General features: G+C 41.9%; 1 protein-coding gene across 2 annotated transcripts in view; it reads left to right on the top strand.

Annotated features, from left to right (window-relative positions):
* eefsec (eukaryotic elongation factor, selenocysteine-tRNA-specific) overlaps positions 1–17,505 on the top strand; it is a 400,490-nt gene that overhangs the window by 256,935 nt on the left and 126,050 nt on the right. The gene's annotated exons all lie outside the window — the stretch shown is intronic.

Raw genomic sequence — 17,505 nt, 5'->3', positions numbered from 1 at the left:
CCTTCTGTTGATACAGACTTCTGTTTAATAATTGCACTCCCTGATGTGTAAAGTTTGCTAATATCTGATCCAGTGTTTGAAATTAATTCCTGAGAGTTTATTTTTTTTACCAGTATAAAGGAACCAGGGAGTCTTGAGCAGATTTTGGCAAGTTGATGAATTAATTAGTTAGATTGCAAGAATTTAGCACAGATGTATTCAAGGGGAAACTAGATAGGCATATGAGGGAAGAAAGGAAAGATCTCCTGATAGGATGAGATGAAGGGGAGATGGTGTCATAGTGGTATTGTCACTGGACTGGTAATCCAGAGACCCAGGATAATGCTCTGGGGACCTGAGCGGTGGTGCAGTCCAAACAATGACTCACATTGTTGAGGAGTGTCCAATACTTGAAGCCAGGCTTAAAGAACTCCATCTAGCTACTGACAAGGCTACTGATTGGCTCTGTGACCAAGCACATGCTAAATAAGTACCTACCCTTTTTTTCCTTCATAACATCACCCCTGAACAACTTAGCTTTAATTTTAAGGTTAATTCTCCTTCGTTCTGGACTCCCCTCACTCCCTTGGATAAAAGCAAAATACTGCGAACGCTGAAAATCTGAAACAAAAATAGCTGGAAAAACTCAGCAGGTCTGACAGCATCTGCGGAGAGGAACACAGTTAACGTTTCGAGTCCGTATGACTCTTCACCAGAACTAAGGAAATATAGAAATGAGGTGAAATATAAGCTGGTTGAGGGGGGGTGGGACAGGTAGAGCTGTATAGAGGGCCAGTGATAGGTGGAGGCAAAGAAGAGACTGCCAAAGATGCCATAGACAAAAGGACAAAGGGGGGTTGGCGGTGGTGATAGTAGCTAAGGAATGTGTTAATGATGACATTAAGGGTAGAAAGCAGGACGAGCAAGTGACAGATGGCCCGAGTGGGGGTGGGGTGGGGTGGGGGGGAAGGGATCGAAATAGGCTAAAAGGTATCATTTTATCTCCACTTTTTAGCCCATTTCGATCCCTTCCCCCCACCCCACCTCCACTAAGGTCGTCTGTCCCTTGCTCGTCCTGCTTTCTACCCTTAATGTCACCATTAACACATTCCTTAGCTACTATCACCACCGCCAACACCCCTTTGTCCTTTTGTCTATGGCATCTTTGGCAATCTCTTCTTTGCCTTCACCTATCACTGGCCCTTTATCCAGCTCTACGTGTCCAACCCCCCTCAACCTGCTTGTATTTCAGCTCATTTCTCTATTTCCTTAGTTCTGTTGAAGAGTCATACGGACTCGAAACGTTAACTGTGTTCCTTTCCGCAGATGCTGTCAGACCTGCTGAGTTTTTCCAGCTATTTTTGTTTTTGCCCCCTCACTCCCTCTCCTCCTCCCCTCACCCAAACACCCACATTATCCAATCTATTAATCATCTTAAATGCCTCAGTTAGATCATCCCTTAATCTTCTATACTCAAGCTGTGCCTAATTGGTGCTGATTCACCAATCTCGCTCAGTCTGCAGGATAGCTGGTGCAGTATTTGGAGGAGGGGATGCTGGGCTGAGGTGCATTACTCAGTTAAGGAAGCTTCACTCTGCATTTCACCAGCCTGTAACTGGCCAGGGAGAGCTTGACACTGATACTGTGTGCTCAAAGTAGAAAGTGTTTCACTTCCCCTGTGCAAATATCCAACAACAGCAGCTTGTACTTATGTACAGCACCTTTAATCTAGAAAAACACTCCTTGGCGTTTCACAGTAGCATGCTCAGAATCAATTGATACTGGGCCAAAGGGGATATGAGGAAGGGCTTGGTCAACGAGGTTGACTTTTAAGCCTTGGGGGGGGTTGTGCGGCAGTGGTGGTGTCTGAAAGGAGAAAAGGGAGATGGAGAGGTGGAATGGCTTGGGGAACATGTGACCTAGACAGTCAGTTCCTCTGAGTCAGCGAACCTGACTCTCACACTAGAGTAGCAGTAACACAGCGATGAGCTCAGCCCATGGAGCGCTAGAGGAGGAAGCAAGCCTTGTTCTGGGATGGGGAAGGCTTCTGATGATGCTTGCCCAAGGTTTCCCTGAGTGATATCTCACCAGAGGAAATCCATTTGGGGAGTTTAGAGTAATGTGAGCTGGTAGAGGACCAGGGACCTTGCTGATATTAAACATACGAAACAAACAAATTAGGAGAAATAGGCCACTCGGCCCCTCGAGCCTACTCTGCCATTCAATAAGATAATGGCAGATCTGAATGTAACCTCAACCCCACATTCCTGCCTACCCCCAATAACCTATCATCCCCTTGTTAATCAAGAACCTATTATAGCTCTGCCTTAAAAATATTCAAAGACTCAGCTTCCATTGCCTTTTCAGGAAGAGAGTTCCAATACCTCTGAGAGAAAAAAATTCCTCCTCATCTGTCTTAAATTAGCCATCCCTTATTCTTAAACAGTGACCCCTAGTTCTAGATTCTCCCACAAGAGGAAACATCCTCTCCACATCCACCCTGTCAAGACCCCTCAGGATCTTAAAGGTTTCAATTAAGTCGCTTCTTACTCTTCTAAACTCCAGTGGACACAAACTTAACCTGCCCAGCCTTTCCTCATAGGACAACCCACCCATTCCTGGTATTAGTCTAATTAACGTTCTCTGAACTGCTTCCAGCACATTTACATCTTTCTTTAAATAAGGAGACCAGTACTGTGCACTCCAGATGTGGTCTCACCAATGCCTTGTACAACTGAAGCATAACCTCCCTACTTTTGTAATCAATTCCCCTCACAATAAATGATAACATTCTATTAGCTTTCCTAAATACCTGCTGTACCTGCACACTAACCTTTTGTGATTCATGCACTAGGACACCCAGGTCCCTCTGAATCTCAGAGCTCTGCAATCTCTCACCATTTAGATAATCTTTTTTATTCTTTCTGCCAAAATGAACAATCTCACATTTTCCCACATTATACTCCATTTGCCAGATTTTTGCCCACTCACTTAACCTACCTATGTCACTTTGTAGCCTCCTTGTGTCCTCTTCACAATTTACTTTTCTACCTATCTTTGTGCCATCAGCAAATTTAGTAACCATTCCTTTGGTCCCTTCATTCAAGTAATTGATATAAATTGTAAAAAGTTGAGGCCCCAGCACTGCTCCCTGTGGCACACCAGTCGTCACATCCTGCCAACCAGAAAAAGACTCATTTATACCTACTCTGTTTCCTGTTAGCCAGCCAATCTTCTATCCATGCCAATATGTTACCCCCTGCACCATGAGCTTTTATTTTCTGCAATAACATTTGATGTGGCACTTTATCAAATGCTTTCTGGAAATCTAAGTGCCCTTCTATAACACCTTTAATAATAGCTTCTAACATTTTCTCTATGACAGATGTTAGGCTAACTGGCCTATAGTTTCCTGTTTTCTGTCTCCCTCCCTTTTTGAATAAAGGAGTTATATTTGTTATTTTCCAATCTAATGGAACCTTCCCCGAATCTGGGGAATTTTGGAGAATTAAAACCAGTGCATCAACTGTTTCACTAGCCGCTTCTTTCAAGACCTTAGGGTGAAGTCCATTCAGACCTGGGGATTTGTCAGCTCACAGCCCCAACAATTTGCTCATTGCCACTTCCCTGGTGATTGTAATTTATCTGAGTTCCTCCCTCCCTTCCATTTCCCGACTTACAGCTAATTCCAGGATGTTACTTGTGTCCTCTATAATGAAGACCAAAGCAAAATACCTGTTTAATTCATCTGCCATCTCCCTACTTTCCATTATCAATTCTCCAAACGCACTCTCTATAGGAGCAACGCTCGCTTTGGTAACTCTTTTGTTATTTAAATATCTATAGAAACTCTTACTACCTGTCTTTATGTTACTAGCTAGCTTTCTGTCATTTTCTTTATTTAAGGAAAATAATTTTTCCTTATTAATCTTTTTGTCATTCTTTGCTGTTCTTTATATTCTTTCCAATCTTCTGACTTGCCACCCGCCTTTGCGTAATTATATGCTTTTTCTTTAAGTTTGATACTGTCTTTAACTTTTTTAGTTAACCATGGATGGTGGGCCCTCCCCTTGGAATTTTTCTTTCTCATTGGAATTTATATATTCTGTGTATTCTGAAATATCCCTTTAAATGTCTGCCACTGAACTTCTATTGACATACCCCTTAACTTCATTGTCCAGTTCACTTTAGCTAGCTCTATTTTCATGTCCTCATAATTGCCCTTATTTAAGTTTAAAATACTAGTCCTGGACACACTCATTTCTCCTTCAAAATGAATGAAAAATTCATCATATTATGATCGCTGCTACTATGGAGTGCCTTCACTAGGAAGTCATCTATTCATCCTAACTCATTGCACAATAACAGGTCTAGTATAGCCTGCTCTCTGGTTGGTTCCAGATGTGCTGTTCTAAGAAACTATCCCAAAAATATTCTATGAACTCCTCATCTACGCTACCTTTTCCCATCTGATTTTTCCAGTCTATATGTAGGTTAAAATCCCCCATGATTATTGCTGTACCTTTCTGGCAAGCTCCTATTATCTCTTTCATATTCTATCCTATTGTGTAGTTACAATTAGGGGGCCTGTATACCACTCCCACAAGTGATTTCTTGCCTTTATCATTCCTCATCTGAATCCAAACCACTTCTACATCCTGGTTTCCTGAACTTAGGTCATCCCTCTCTAATGTGCTAATACCATCATTAATTAACAGAGCTGTCCCTCTACCTTTTCCTAACTTCCTGTCCTTCCTAAATGACACATACCCTTCAATATTCAGGTCCCAATCTATGTCATTCTGTAACCATGTCTTTGTAATGGCTATCAGATCATACTTATTTATTTCTATTTGTGCTATCAGTTCATCTGTTTTGTTTCGAATGCTACGTACATTTAGATACAGAGCCTTTAGTTTTGTCCTTTTATTATTTTTGTAACATCTAGCCTTATCTTCTGATTTACTGTTAGATTTGTACTCTCTGTCCCTTCCTGTCACAGTCTGTTTATCATTATTAATACCTGACTCTCTTGTTTTGTCCCCACTCTTTGGTTTACCATAGCTTCCCAAATTTGATCCCTTGCCCCCACTATTCAGTTTAAAACCCTCTTTACTTCCGTAGTTAGGTGGCTCGCGAGGACACCAGCCCCAGCACGCTTCAGGTGTAGACCGTCCCAACGGTACAGATCCACTTTCCCCATTACTGGTGCCAGTGCCCCACAAACTGGAAACCATTTTTCCCATATCAGGCTTTGAGCCACGCATTCATCTCCCTAATCTGATTTGTCCTATGCCAATTTGCACGTGGCTCAGGTGATAATCCAGAAATTATTGCCTTTGAGGTTCTGCTTCTTAATTTGGTGCCTAGCTCCTCATACTGACTATGCAGAGCCTCCTTCCTCATCCTGCCTATGTCGTTGGTACCCACATGGACCATGACCACTGGATCCTCCCCCTCCCACTGCAGGTTCCTCTCCAGTCCTGAGCAGATGTCCCGAACCCTGGCACTGGGCAGGCAACAAAGCTGTCTGGACTCTCGCTCTTTGCTAGAGAACAGTGTCAATCCCCTTTACTATACTATCCTCTACTACCTCTACATTCCTTTTTGCTCCCCCCACTTGGAAGGCTTCCTGTACACAGTGCCATGGTCAGTTTGCTCAACCACCCTGCAGCCCCTGCTCTCATCCAGACAAGCTGAGAGAACCACAAACCTGTTGGACAATAGCAGAAGCTCACACTCCTGCCTTCTGGGCCCCCTCACCTGCCTCACTCGCAGTCACACCCTCCTGTCTCTGACCTCCTTCCAAATCATAAGACCCTATTCTAAGTGGTGTGACTGCCTCCTGGTACAAAGCATCCAGGTAACATCCCCCCCAGATGTGTCGCAGAGTTTGCAGCTCAGTCTCCAGCTCAATGACTCTGGGCCGAAGTTTCTCAAGCTGCAAAACTTACTGCAGACGTGTTTGCTCTGGATCACAATGTTATCCAGGAGCTCCCACATGCTGCAGACCTGACACATCACCTGTCCTGTCATCCTTAATTTGTTTAAGTAATTACTTAATTATATTAATCACATAGTTATGTTGCTTTTTTTATATATTTTATTACCACCAAATTGTCCACTATTTTAAACCTTAGGGATAGAATAAAACTTATCCATTTACCAGATACTCACCAAACAGCTAGCTCCTTTCCCTGTAGTAGAGCAAGAACCAATTTCTAAGAAAGATAGAAAAGAGAAACTAACAACTCCTCCCCCTATCTCCCCTCTCATCAAACTCCAAGTCTTCACTCAGTTAGTCTGCTACACCGGAATTTATCATAAACTGAACTGGGGCTACAGTAACCAGATTCAACCAGTTAGCTCCCACAGCTGAGAGTGAGTTTACCCTGTCTAAACTGCAAGAAAGAAAAAACTTAGCCTGCTTACACAGTACTTTCCAGTTACTGCTAATTACAGACTCGATTAGATTTTAAGAGGAAAATTTCAAAACAAAATTAACACTTAAAACTCCCCTCTCACCAAACTCCAAGTCTTCACTCAGTTAGTCAGCTGAACTCTGTTTGATGGATAGAATTTGGGCATTTGAAACTCACCTTTCAATTAATCGGGATACTTAACATTTTTCCTGGTCAAGTTCAGCCTTTTTAAAATGTATTCATTCACGGGATGTTGCTGGCAAGGCCTACAGTTATTGCCCATCCCTAATTGCCTTGAGAAGGTGGTACTGTGCCACCTTCTTGAATCGCTGCAGTCCATGTGGTACAGGTACACGCACAGTGCTGTTAGGGAGGGAGTTCCAGGATTTTGACCCAATGACAGTGAAGGAATGGGGATATATTTCCAAGTCAGTTTGGTGTGTGGCTTGGAGGGGTGTTTGCAGCTGGTAGCATTTCCAGATCCTTGACCTTCTAGGTGATAGAGGTCACCGGTTTGGGTTATGCTGTTGAAGGAATCTGAATAAGTGGCCATAAAAGCTTAATGAAGCTAGTGGTGAAGAAATGGAATGTGTGATGAGGAACAAACACTCTCCATGATGTTTTTTTGAAGGAAATTTTGACACATCAATGACTTAATGTCGGATAGACAGTCTGACAGCACATTGCTGGTTATGGGATTAAGGGAAGTGACAGCAAGTTAGAACTGAGCACTCTCAACTGATTGTAGGTCTGAGGATAGATGTCACTGATGTTGATGAAGAAAAGGACAGATTCAATATATGACAAATGGAAGGTCCTCTTCTAAATAAAATGATGGCAAGTTCTGTTTTGCAAAGATTTTTTGGTCCTGATGAATAGGTGGTTAACAGGAAGTAATATTTCTACCTGTTGCAAGGTCCTGAGTTATATATAAATAATCTTAGCAGGGTCAGGCTAAATGATAGTTTAATATAAAGTAAAGAAAGAGAGAATTTGCATTTATATAATGCCTTTCATGACCTCAGGACTTTACAACCAATGAAGTACTCTTGAAGTGTAGTCACTGTTGGCATTTAAAAAAAAACATCCTGCACTAAACAGGTCCCTTGTTATAAGGTTACAAATAAATTTTGAAATATGCAGTACAGTAGTGGCTCCTCTCAACTGATGCCACTTTCAGGAGTCTCACAAAACTGTAATACAAACTAGGAACCTGTTCAGGACAGGATGGTTTATGGAAACTCTAGACTAATCAGTATGCTTCCATTTCCGGTGTTGGAAAGATATAGGGAAAATTGCAACATAAGGACAGGAGGATGCCATTCAGTCCTCTCGGCTATTCTGCCATTCAATTAGGTTGTGTTTGATCTGTACCTTAACTCCATCTATATTCCTTACCGTCCTTGGCTAACAAACATATCAATTTCTCTTCATTTCATGTTGTTTCTATTTTGAAGAACAGGGACGATCACCCCATATATATTATATTCCTTACCCAACAGATTATTGAATCATTTATCTCATTGCTGTTTGTGGGAGCTTGCTGTGTGCAAATTGGCTGCCAATTCTCCTACACTACAACAGTGACCACACTTCAAAAGTATTTATTTTGACTGTAAAGTGTTTTGAGATGTCCCGAGGTTGTGAAAGACGCTGTAGAAATGCTCTTTATGCTTACTGGCAAAAGTTTATATCAGTTAAGTCATGGCAGTAAGCATAAGTGTCAAGTACAGTTCAAATCCCTGCATGGGGCTAGTGGTGCGTCTGCCTTGGTTTGTTGGGAAGGGGTATTTTTTTGATTTTTTTCATATTCTCTGTGCAACCATGCGTGTTGCCCTCTACGCCACGTACATTTTTATTCAGGGTATATTCAAAATGCAACAACTGAACTTCCTCTTCAAAGGCTTTTCTGTCGTTGTAAAAACCTTGTGGTTAAATGGCACCGGATGTTAGTTTCCTGGAAGTATTCCTAATTAAAACCATTTCAGACCAACATTTTACAATAAATAACTGATTAATGTGTCTCTGGCCCCAAAAAATACCAAAGCGCCTTAACCCTTTGAGTGCCGGTGGGTCCAGGGAAATTTATTTTTTAAGAAACGTTTTTAATCACATAACATTGAAGGAGACTATAATATTGCATTAATGAAACTGCTTAGACAACTTTAATAGATTTACTATCGTATTAGCCCTAAACTGCAAAAATACACATTTAAAATGCAATTTGAACATCTAAGTAATTAAAAAGATTCTTCTTATTGTTTTCCTTTTTCCTCCCCACATATTTATTTTCCATCTCTTGGTGTAATCTAACCTATCTATGCCAACAGATTCCTCTTAAAAATGAAACTCTTATTTCTGTCTCAGTATCTATTTTAAAAAGGGGAAGAGGGAAGCAACTTCTAAAAACAAACTCAAAACGCATCGTAGATTGATATAATTAACCTATGATATCACAGCAACAATTTGTGTTTATAAAGTGCCTTTAATATAGTAATATGTAGTAATATGTGCCAAAGTGTCATGGGAGCTTTATCAGACAAATGTTGACATTGAACCAGGGTGGGAGATATTAGGACAGCCTTCCGGACTTAACATTGAGTTCAACAACTTCAGACCATGAACTCTCTCCTCCCTCTTGACCGCTTTTTAAATCCAAGTTTTATTTATTTATTTTTAATTTAATTTTATTCTTTTCTTTATTTGTTCATTTTTTAAAATCCTTTTACCCCAAACCACCACCACCCCCCACCCCCCACCCCCTCCTCCCACAGGGGCCATCAGTCACTTGTTTCTATGTTTTGCTTTCACAGACCCTTGTTCTGCTATTAACACCTTCTGCTATCTTACCTTTATGCCACTGTCAGCACCTCCTTTAGTCTTTACCACTACCACTAACACTTCCTTTGTCTTGTGTCCATGACATCTTTGTCAGTCTCTCTTTGACTGTCACCTATCTCTGACCTTCTATCTTGTTCCGCCTGCTCCACCCCCTCTTAAACGGTATAAAATCCATCATTTTTCTACTTCTCTTTAGCTCTGAAGAAGTCATACGGACTTGAAACATTAGCTCTGTTTCTCTCTCCACAGATGCTGCCAGACTGGCTGAGTTTTTCCAGCATTTTCTGTTTTTATTTCCAATTTCCAGCATCCTCAGTATTTTACTTTAATCTTAGGACAGATGAGTTAGTTTTAAAGATTGCATTAAAGGAAGTGAGACAGGTGAAGTGTTTAGGGATGGAATTCCAGAGCTCTCAGGCCTCGGCAGCTGAAGGCATGACCACCAAAGGTGGGACAAATAAAATCAAGGATGCTCAAGAGGCCAGAATTGGAGGAAGTCAGAGATCCCAGAGGCTTGCAGGGCTGGAGGAGGTTACAGAGATCAGGAGAAGACTAAAACATATTGCTGCTAAGAAGTGGGTTAAACCACCAGCAGTCTTTGGAGCAAAACCTCACACAGTCAAGGATTAAATAGCTATTGTGGGAGGAATTAGATGTGTTAGATGCAGGCCTCAAAAGCTCTGGGACCTGATTTCAAGACACCTAGACCAATGGGATGAGGATCTCCTGTTACTGCTGCCTGGAAGGGTTGCATGTGAAATCAGTTTGGTCAGCCTCAGCCTTTTCCTAATGGGCAAGGGTCCTACAGCTCAAAGCTGTGTCCAGTTGAGCACTAATTGATCTCAATCCAATAGACCTAAGGATTTTAGGGTGGGAGATAGAAAGTTGTTGTATTGCCGAGGTTGGGTCTGAGGCAGATTGCCGATACAGAGTAGAGAAAACTTTGCTTTGAATCGAACTGTGCTGTGCCTGGGGTTGGAAATAGAAAGTATTCCATTCCCTAACACCATGGTGAGAAGGAAAAGGAAACAGAAGTCTATTGTCCAGCTTGTACAGTGACTTCCGTTATACAATTTTTTTGTGCTTTTTCTTATCCATGGACTCTATGAAACTACAACTAATTCATCGTTCCATCTTAGTTTTCAGCTTCTGCTTCACAGAGACAGAAAAAGTTAATGTCACTTCTGAAACTTTTCCGGAAAGTAACTTTCCTCTGAGTACCAGAGGCCAGGCTGTTTGGACTTACACAAAACAAATGGCCACTTGTGTGAGTTACTGGAAAGTGCCCAGTACCAGCCAGAGCCTACACCTTCAGGAGAGAAGTGGAGAGATCTGTAGAAGACCAAAAAAGGGGGTGAACCACCTGAATGCCCTTGGCCCCACCATCTTCAGCTGCTTCATCAATGACCTTCCCTCCATCATAAGGTCAGAAGTGGGGATGTTCACTGATGACTGTACAATGTTCAACACCATTCGCAACTCCTCAGATACTGAAGCAGTCCATGTCCAAATGCAGCAAGACCTGGACAACGTTCAGACTTGGGTTGACAAGTGGCAAGTAACATTCGCACCACACAAGTGCCAGGCAATGACCATCTCCAACAAGAGAGAATCTAACCATTGCCCCTTGACTTTTAACGGAATTACCATCACTGAATCCCCCACTATCAACACCCTGGGGGTTACTATTGACCAGAAACTGAACTGGACCAGGCATATAAATACTTTGGTTGCAAGAGCAGGTCAGAGTCTAGGAATCCTGCAGTGAGTAACTCGCCTCCTGACTCCCCAAAGCCTGTCCATCATCCACAAGGCACAAGTCAGGTGTGTGATGAAATACTCTCCACTTGCCTGGATGAGCGCAGCTCCAACAACACTCAAGGAGCTTGACGCCATCCAGGACAAAGCAGTCTGCTTGATTGGCACCCCTTCCACAAGCATTCACTCCCTCCGGCACCGATGCTCAGCGGTAGCAGTACGTACAATCTACAAGATGCACTGCAGAAACTCACCAAGGCACCTCAGGCAGCACCTCCTAAACCCACAACCGCTACCATTTAAAAGGACAAGGGCAGCAGACACATGGGAACATCACCACCTGGAAGTTCCCTTCCAAGCCACTCACCATCCTGACTTGGAAATATATCGCTGTTCCTCCACTGTTGCTGGGTCAAAATCCTGGAACTCTCTCCCTAACAGCACTGTGGGTGTACCTACACTACATGGACTGCAGCGGTTCAAGAAGGCAGCTCACCATCACCTTCTCAAAGGCAATTAGGGACAGACAACAAATGCTGGCCTAGCCAATGATGCCACATCCCATAAACGAATAAAAAAATAGGAAAGCAAAATAGTGCAGTTGCTAGAAAATTGAATAGAAACATGGAAAAATGGAAATCTCAGCGGGTCTGAGAGCTGTGGAGAGAGAAACAGGTTTCAGGTCTATGAACTATTATCAAACTGTGTGCATCACTTGCATTCGTATAGCATCGCTCACAACCTCAGGATGCCCCAAAGTGGTTTACAGCCAATAAAGTACTTCTGAAGTGAATTAATTGTTGGAATGTAGGGAAAAGACCCCATGGCACTATTTAAAGAAGAGCAGAGTAGATTCCCTGGTGTCCTGGCCAATACTTATCACTCAAGCAACATCATTATAGAAACAGACTGAGCTCGGTTTTGCATTTGATGGAAAAGCAATGGAGTTCACCACAAATATTCCATCTAAGCTGCCTGGCCGCCCTGCAACCCGAAAGCTCCCGCGGAGGCCACACACAAGTCAGCCCATTTACGTTGCCACATGTGTATGTGAATAATCAGAGGGTACGTTTTGCTTACCGCTGACCTCAACGAAAGTTGCCCACAAAGCAATTTCTGTGGCAAATACTTGCCCTGACCAACACCAGTTTGTTTCTGGTGCCAAGAGAAGGGGATCTCCAGGTGTCCAGCACTAGTGATGTCACTAACCAGGGTTTAGCATCCAATCACATTGAAGTATTCTCACAGACCGCAAACCTGGAAGTAAAAAAACACTGAATCACTTCACTGTTAATTTTACATTTTTACATATAGCAAAATAAATAACTAGGACATACACATAGGATTATTGTAACATACAAAACATGCTAAACAAACTTTTTTTTAAATGTAGAATTTCTTATCATAATGAATAAATTTGGCATTCACCAAATATCCAATTAGTTTTCCAGGGCCACTGAGGCTACACAGTAGTTATTATAAATTAGTATACCATTAAAAGAGTAATGCTGGCAAACACTGACAGCCTCACTGTCATTACTACCACAGAATCAGGACCAATATCTGGTCATTATGACATTGCTGTTTTTGGGACCATGCTGCACACAAATTAGCTGCCACGTTTCCTAAATTTCAGCTTTATTGGCTTTGGAATGTCCTGAGGCCATGGAAGGCGCAGTAAATATATTTTTGTACCTTTTGTCTGTAGCGTTGACAACTGAGTGGCTTGCTAAATGATTTCAGAGGTTAGTTAAGAGTCAACGACATTGGTGTAGATCTGGAGTCAGATGTAGGCCAGACTGGTTAAGGATGGAAGATTTCCTCCTCTGGCAGTCATGGTGAACCTGATAGGATATTTAACCTGGTAGTTCCATAATCATAATTAAAGGGAGAATCTCATTTAAGATGGAGATGAGAAGAAAATTTTTCCCTCAGAGGGTCGTGAGCCTTTGGAACTCTTCCCCGGAGATCAGCGGAGGCAGGGTCATTGAGTACTTTTAAGGCAGAGGGAGATAGATTCTTGACTAACAATGGAGTCAAAGGCTATTGGGGTAAGCGGAATGTGGAGTTGAGGCCACAATCAGATCGGCCATGACCTTATTGAATGGTGGAGCAGTCTCGAGGAGCCGAATGGCCCACTCCAGTTCCTGATTCATATATTTGTATGGCTGCGATAAGCATTTTATTCCAAATTTATTAATTAATTGAATTTGAACTCATGTCTCCGGATAGATCAGCATCCTACACTTTGTCCAAAAAGTCATGCATCATGTGTGAGCCAAGATGGTTAGTACTTCACTGGACAGACAACAGCTTCTCAGAGCTATTCCCGAGGGAGGCAATGAACAGCATGAAATAAAAAAACAGATAACACTAGAAACACTCAGCAGGTCTGGCAGCATCGATGGAGAGAGAAACAGAGTTTAACATTCCTGGTCAACGACATTCCACTGAAATAAGTTAGAGATGTAACATGTGTTGAGAAAGTAAAGAGGCAGTGGAGAGAGGGCGAAAGAATAAAAGGGAAGCTGTGTGATCAGATGGAAGGCAGGAGAGATTAAATGACGCAAGGAAAAAGAAGCTGGGTAATGAGACAGTAAAAGGAAAAAAAAGGTGGATCTAGCAGAGCAGAAAATGAGAAAATTAGAATCATTATCAGCAACTACTCTGGAAAAAATAGGAATAGTGATGATTATGTGGAAATGTTGAACTCAGTGTTGAGTCTGGCTGGCTGTAAAATGCCTAATTAAGAGATGAGGTGGTGTTCCTGGAGCTTATGTTGAGCTTCATTAGGACAGCATAGGAGGCCAAGAACAGAGAGGCCAACATGAAATGTTCGAGTGCTCTGCCACTGTCCTCCTGACCACAGCATGGACATACTCCCTCACCCATCAGTCAGTGCTTACTTCTATATAACTCAATCACCCAGCTTCCAAGTAACACCTTCCATCTGCTGTCATCTAAACCTCAGTTCCACATCAGTTATTATTTAAGGAGCAATTGCGGTTGTAGAGAATTTAACTGCATTCACTCAGGAAATAAATTGCACATTTTGTGCATTGTACAATGCAGAGAAAGGCCATTTGGCAAAACTTCTCCACATAAGCCTTCTCCCACCCCTCTTCTTTCACCCTATCAGCGTATCCTTCTATTCTTTTCTACCTCGTGAGCTTATCTAGTTTCCCCTTAAATGCATCAATGTTGTTCACCTCAACTACTCCTTGTTGTAGTGAGTTTGACTTTCTACCTAGTCTCTGGATAAAGACATTTCTCCTGAATTCCCTATTTGATTTATTGGTGACAATTTTGTCTCGCTCTTATCTTACCTATCTTTTATTAATGGATTAGTTGCATATCCATCATCTCACGTAGATGGAGGATGCTAATGACAATTTATATTTATAACTCCTGGATTTGTGCTCCCCACACAAGTGGAAACATCTTCTCTGCATCTACCCTATTAAACCCTTTCATAATCATGAACTCTTATCAGGTCTCCCATCAGCTTCTCTTTTCTACAGTCAAGTGCCCCAGCTTGTTCAGTCTTTCTTGATAGGTATAACTTTCTGTTTTATAATATGAAAGCATCCAAACAGCAAGAACAACTTGAATTTATATGCCGTCTTGAACATAGAAAAACCTCCCAAAGGTGGGGAGGGGTAATCAAACAAGAATCATCACTGAACCAAAGAGGTGGACTAAATCCTTGGTCAAAGAGGTGAATTTTGAAAGAGGAGAGAAGTGGCAAAATGTAATGGCAGAATTCTGGAGCTTGGGTCTTGAGGGCATGGCTGCCATTGATAGAACAAAAGGATTTAAGAATGCCAATTAGAGGCCAGTGTTAGCAGAATGTAGAGTCGCCAAGGGTTGTAGAGCTGAATGAGATAAGCAGGTTGTCTTATGAGGAAAGTTTGGACAGACTGGACGTAGAAAAGACGTTTCCACTGAAGTTTAGAAGAGTGAGGCGTGATTTGATTGAAGTATATAAGATCCTGAATGGTCTTGACAAACTGGACGTAGAAAGGACGTTTCCTCTTGTGGGTGAATCCAGGCCTAGGGGGCACTGTTTTAAAATTAGGGATCGCCCTTTTAGGACAGATATGAGGGAAAAAATTTTCTCTCAGAGGGTTGTGCGATTTTGGAACACTCTGCCTCAGAAGGCAGTGGAGGTGGGATCACTGAATATTTTTAAGACAGAGATAGATATATTCTTGGGCAAAGGAATCAAAGTTTATCAGGGTAGATGGGAATGTTGAATTTGAGACACAAACGGATCAGCCAAGGTCTTATTGAATGGTGGAGCATGCTTGAGGGACCGAGTGGCCTCCTATTTTGTATGAAGAAGGTTACAGAGAATGTGAGGGGTGAAGCCGCAAAGGAATCTGAACATAGCAGTGAGAATTTTAAATTTGAGGTGTTGGGTGACTGGGAGCCAAAGTAGGTTAGCAAGTACAGCGATGATGGTTGAACGGATGGTAAGGATTTTGACAGCAGAATGTTGGATGACCTGAAGTTAATGCAGGATGGGGCCAGCCAGGTAAACATGAAAAATAGTTGAGTCTGAAGATGACAGATGCATGGCAGAAGGTTTCAGCAGCAGATGGGCTGAGGCAGGGAAAATGTTACAGACTTAGAAGTAGGCGACCGTTGTTATGAAATGGATATCATTTGCAAACTCAGCTGAAGATTAACAGGCATGTCATGGTTGCATGCAGTCCAGGTGAACCTGAGATGCCAGGAAGAGGGATGAAACAAAGGCAAGAGAATGGAGTTTTTGGCAAGGCCGAAGACAAGGGCTTTGGTCTTCCCAGTGTTGATTAGAAGAAAGTTTTGGCTCATGTTGGATGTCAGACAAGCAGGCTGACCACACAGGGGCAGTGCAGAGGTCATGATAGAGCTGGGCATTGGTAACATTCACGTGTAAGCTGACCCTGTCTTCAGGTGAGGTGTGTTATGTAGATGAGGAAGAGGAAGGGCTCAAGCATAGATCGTTGTGAAACATTATAGAGGTAACTGTGCAGGAACAGGAAGAGAAACCATTGCTTGAGCTGCTCTGGGAATATTTGGATTACTAAGGATGAAAGCAGGAAAAGGCATTGCAATGCTAAGGCTCCTTTACTACTTGTAGAAAAACTTCAGAAATGACAGTCAATCTCCCATAACCTTATAAATTGGGTTGTCAAGACCATATGTAGCCTTCATATGAAGTAGAGTTGGAGAGCAAGTTCTCCCTTTTAAAGCTATGCATTTTGCCCTTATTTTCATTTATGTACGTTGTAAATTTCTTTGTCCACATTTAAAAGGCAATTTCCAATATCAACATGTTTTGCTTTAATCACACCCTCTCAGCAGTGGAGATGCTGCAGTGCCACCAATGGCAGGAGGCTGTAATTATAGCGTGATAAGTTTACGTAGGCTGTTTCCATTATGAATGTGGACATAGGAATTTACAACAGATAAAAATGGCAGAACAGGCATTCAATTTTAAAATATATTACCAATATACCGATCCGGAATTGACCAACGGAGGGGTGGCGTTGGGGGGGGTCATCAACCAACGCAAAGATTAAAACTAAAATCCCATACCACCTTTATCTCGTATATCCCTCAGCTGCTTCTTACGTTAAAAATTCCTACTTTCTCAAATTTACTGTTGCTTTTGGCTCACACTGACTGTTGAACAGTTTGTTCCACTTATTCTCCACTCCCTCCGTGGAAGTGGATAAATATAATTTATCTGCCCACTTTCTCCTCCCTGAGCCCATCTCCATCCTCGGTTACAGGGGTTTGTTGTTACCTCAAGCAAGTTATCAGCACCTCTTCGATCCTTGAAAAGTTTGACACTGCCTCCCCTGAGCTGCCTTTTCTCCAGTGTAAATTCTCTTAATGCACGGCTGCTTCTTGCCTGCCTGGGATTCTGTGGCTCTGTTCACTTTGGAGTTTATTACCAGTTAATCAGATAACCTTGAAAGGTTCAAATTTAAGAAACCCGATCCTCCCTTACATTTTATTGTATTTTTAATTCTTCCTCTCCCCCTCCCCATCATGAGTTGCTAGGAATGATTAGGGGATATGTTCGGGAATTGAGTCAATGATGTATCGTACTGACATGTGGAGTAAAATCACTACTCTTCTTTTAGAGAAAGAGATGTCTTGTCTGTGAGGTTATTGGTTCCTGCTTTCCCTTGCGTATTATTAAAATGTTTTAATTATATATAAATGTTTAAATTTATTTTCTCCTTGGCTTTTTAAAATAGATATCATTGTACAGAAATATGCTCATTTCCAATTCCTTTGCTTCTTAAAATTTATGTAAAAAGGCACACTTAAATCTTTTTAAAATGTAAGTTCTTATGCAAAGATGTACACATTTATAATTCTAGTTTTTAAAATTAATTTAACAATAAATTGCAGTCCCCTCATGCAGTTGACCCATTTGAGCTCTCACTTCCATCTTCCCTCCCACACTTGGTTCAAGAACTTGTATTTATACAGGAATAGAAAG

The sequence above is a fragment of the Cetorhinus maximus genome, chromosome 6 (assembly GCF_964194155.1).
Source record: "Cetorhinus maximus chromosome 6, sCetMax3.hap1.1, whole genome shotgun sequence".
In the NCBI taxonomy this organism is placed as follows: domain Eukaryota; kingdom Metazoa; phylum Chordata; class Chondrichthyes; order Lamniformes; family Cetorhinidae; genus Cetorhinus; species Cetorhinus maximus.
The sequence above is the reverse complement of the archived record's forward strand: the minus strand, read 5'-3'. Positions and strand labels throughout refer to the sequence as shown.